Genomic DNA, 3,526 nt, shown 5'->3' on the forward strand with positions numbered 1-3,526 from the left:
ATGTCTGGGGTGGAGGGGGAGTTCTGCTTCATCCGGGGACCCAGGTTCCTTTGATCTTAGTGTGCTACCTGCTTCGGGGTATGATCATTGCTTGAATGGTTGAGGCTGAATCTGGTACCTTATTTCTGTTCCAGACCTCTGCAAGGAGAAAGAAGGGAAGGACAAAGTAGAGAACAAATGACTTCCTGATAATGAGGTTTCATGAAAGTTATACTCCTGGGGCAGGCATTTGGCCTAACAATTGGGATTCCCATGTCTCATATTAGAGTGCCTGAGTTCAATACCTGACTCTTACTCCTGACTCCAGCTTCCTGTTAATGAAAACCCTAGGAAGCTGTGAATGGCTCAAGTGGGTTCATGGGTTCCTGCCACAAACATGGGAGCCTAGGATTGTGTTCCCAGCTCCTGGATTTGGCCCAACCCAATCCTAGCTGTCGTGGGCATTTGGGGAGTGAGTAAGTGGATGGGAAGTGGGGGGTGGGAGTTGGAGCTAGTGCTGTGGCACAATAGGTTAAGACACCACCTGCATCCCATATGGACACCAATTCGAGTCCCAGCTGTTCCACTTTTGATCCAGCTCCCTGCTATTGTGCCTGGTAATGCAACAGAGAATGGCCCAAGTGCTTTGGTCAAATGGGAGACTGGAGGGAGCTCCTGGCTCCTGGCTTCAATCTGGTCCAACCCTGGCCATTATGCCCATTTGAGAAGTGAACCAGAGTATGGAAGATCTCTCTCTCTCTCTCTCTCTCTCTCTCTTTCTCTCTCCAACTCTGTCTTTCAAATGAATAAAATACATTTTTAAAAGTAAATAATATCACCTTTGGCACACCCTTAACCCTGAAGAACTGAACAGAGCTCTCTGGCCGCACCCACCACAAGCCTCTAGAGATTCACCAAAAGCAGACAGTCCACTTTATCTAGAGTCATAGTATAACGAGAAAAGCCACCACAGAGAGGAAAGAGGAAGAAAAAGAAGAAGAAGAAGAAGAAGAAGAAGAAGAAGAAGAAGAAGAAGAAGAAGAAGAAACCAAATAATATCTCCACAATGCCAAACAACAAATGCAAAAATCGAGGAAACAAGAACAAGGAAGACATCATGATGCTCCCAAATGAACATGACAAGATTATGAAGATGATGAGATAGAAAAAATGCAAGATATGGAATTAAAAAAATTTATAAGAACATTTAGAACCCTCGGTGGTGGCAGGGTGGACAGCTGGCGCCCACACGTCCCCATGGCCGCCGTGCTGGAGCCCAGCGAGCCCGGGAAGGGGAAGTCTTTAAATTCCTAGGAATTTTAGATGTGGAAAACATTCTCTGTGCATGGGACTCAGTATTATACGGCTCACTGGGATCTGCTGTGGCTGGCCTCAGACATTTTTTGTTTACTAGTAGAATCAGAAGATCATGCAATGTTGAAGTAGGAGGATTTATCTTGGTGATTTGGGGATGCTGGTTCCATTGCAGGTACAATTATGCAAAGCAACGAATCCAGGAAAGGATTGCCAGAGAAGATTTTATATGAAAGTACCCACTTTGATCCTGAAAGAAAACAAACCAACAGCAGTGGCAGCAATTAAGAAGTCTGAAGCACAGAAAACCAAACAGAGCTACCTCAAGAGTTGGGATCAACCACAAGAAACATCTTATGAACAATAAGAAAGCTTTAAGCAAGTAAATAAACCATGTTTTAATTGTCAAAAAAAAGAACATTTAGAAGTTATCAAAAACAAATCATGATCTACAGAAGTCCATACAGGACAGGACAGAAAATCTCTCTCATGAAAATGAAATCTTAAGGAGGAATCAAAATGAAATGAGAAATTTAGTAGAACATGAAATTGAGATATTGAAGAGAAATCATAATGAAATGAATAATTCAACAGAATAAATAAACACATTTGAGAGCCTTGAAGACAGAATCAGTGAGGCAGAAGAGAGAATATCGGACTTAGAAGACAGAGCATAGGAAAGTATACAGTCAAACCAAATAAAAGAAGAGGAAATTAGAAATCTAAAAAATATTGTTGAGAATCTACAGGATACTATTAAAAAACACAACATTCGGGTTCTAGGAGTTCCTGAAGGCATGCAGAGGGAGAAAGGATTAGAAGGCCTTTTTAGTGAGATACTAGCAGAAAACTTCCCGGGTTTGGAGAAGGACAGAGACATCCTAGTACAGGAAGCACATGGAACCCCCAATAAATATGACCAAAAGAGATCCTCACCACGACACATTGTAATCAAACTTACCACAGTGAAACATAAAGAAAATATTCTTTTTTTTTTTTTTTTTTTTTTTTTTTTTTTTTTGACAGGCAGAGTGGACAGTGAGAGAGAGAGACAGAGAGAGAAAGGTCTTCCTTTTGCCGTTGGTTCACCCTCCAATGGCCGCCGCTGCAGCCGGCGCACCGCGCTGATCCGATGGCAGGAGCCAGGAGCCAGGTGCTTTTCCTGGTCTCCCATGGGGTGCAGGGCCCAAGCACCTGGGCCATCCTCCACTGCACTCCCTGGCCATAGCAGAGAGCTGGCCTGGAAGAGGGGCAACCGGGACAGAATCCGGCGCCCCGACCGGGACTAGAACCCGGTGTGCCGGCGCCGCAAGGTGGAGGATTAGCCTATTGAGCCACGGCGCCGGCAAGAAAATATTCTAAAATGTGCAAGAGAGAAACGTCAGATTACTCTCAGAGGATCTCCAATTAGACTCACAGCAGACTTCTCACTAGAAACCCTACAGGCTAGGAAGGAATGGCGAGATAGAGCCCAAGTACTAAGAGAAAAAAATTGCCATCCCAGAATATTATATCCTGCAAAGCTCTCATTTGTGAATGAAGGTGAAATAAAAACCTTTCACAGCAAACAGAAATTGAAAGAATTTGTCACCACTCATCTAGTCCTGCAAAAGATGCTTAAAGATGTGTTACACACAGAAACACAGAAACATGGTCATCAATACAAAAGAGGATAAAGGAAGAAAATCTCCCAGTAAAAGATCACAGGAAGTTCAAAGCCTATATTAGAAATATCTTTGGAAAAATGGCAGGGCAAAGTCACTACTTATCAATAGTCACATTGGATGTAAATAGCCTCAACTCTCCAACTAAAAGACACAGACTGGCTGAATGGATTAAAAACAAAACCCATCTATTTGCTGCTTACATGAAACACATCTTTCCAACAAAGATGCATGCAGACTGAAAGTGAAAGGTTGAAAAAAAAATTCCATGCCAACAGAAACCAAAAAAGAGCAGGCGTAGCCATCTTAATATCATACAAAATAAACTTTAACACAAAAACTGTTAAGAGAGACAATGAAGGGCACTGTATAATGATTAAGGGATAAATTCAACAGGAAGATGTAATTTTAATAAATGTATATGCACCTAATTACAGGGCACCGGTTTATTTAAAAGATATGTTAAGGAACTTAAAGGGAGACTTAGACTCCAATACAATATATTGGGGGACTTCAAAACTCCACTTTCAGCAATAGTCAGATCAACCAGACAGAAGATCAACAAGGAA

At 42.2% G+C, this 3,526-nt stretch overlaps 1 pseudogene; it reads left to right on the top strand.

Moving 5' to 3' along the window:
* Positions 1–1,236: 1,236 nt before the first annotated feature.
* LOC103350287 (cytochrome c oxidase assembly protein COX20, mitochondrial pseudogene) lies at positions 1,237–1,581 on the top strand (annotated as a pseudogene).
* The last annotated feature ends 1,945 nt before the right edge of the window (positions 1,582–3,526 follow it).

This window comes from Oryctolagus cuniculus, chromosome 7 (assembly GCF_964237555.1).
Source record: "Oryctolagus cuniculus chromosome 7, mOryCun1.1, whole genome shotgun sequence".
Classification (NCBI taxonomy): Eukaryota; Metazoa; Chordata; class Mammalia; order Lagomorpha; family Leporidae; genus Oryctolagus; species Oryctolagus cuniculus.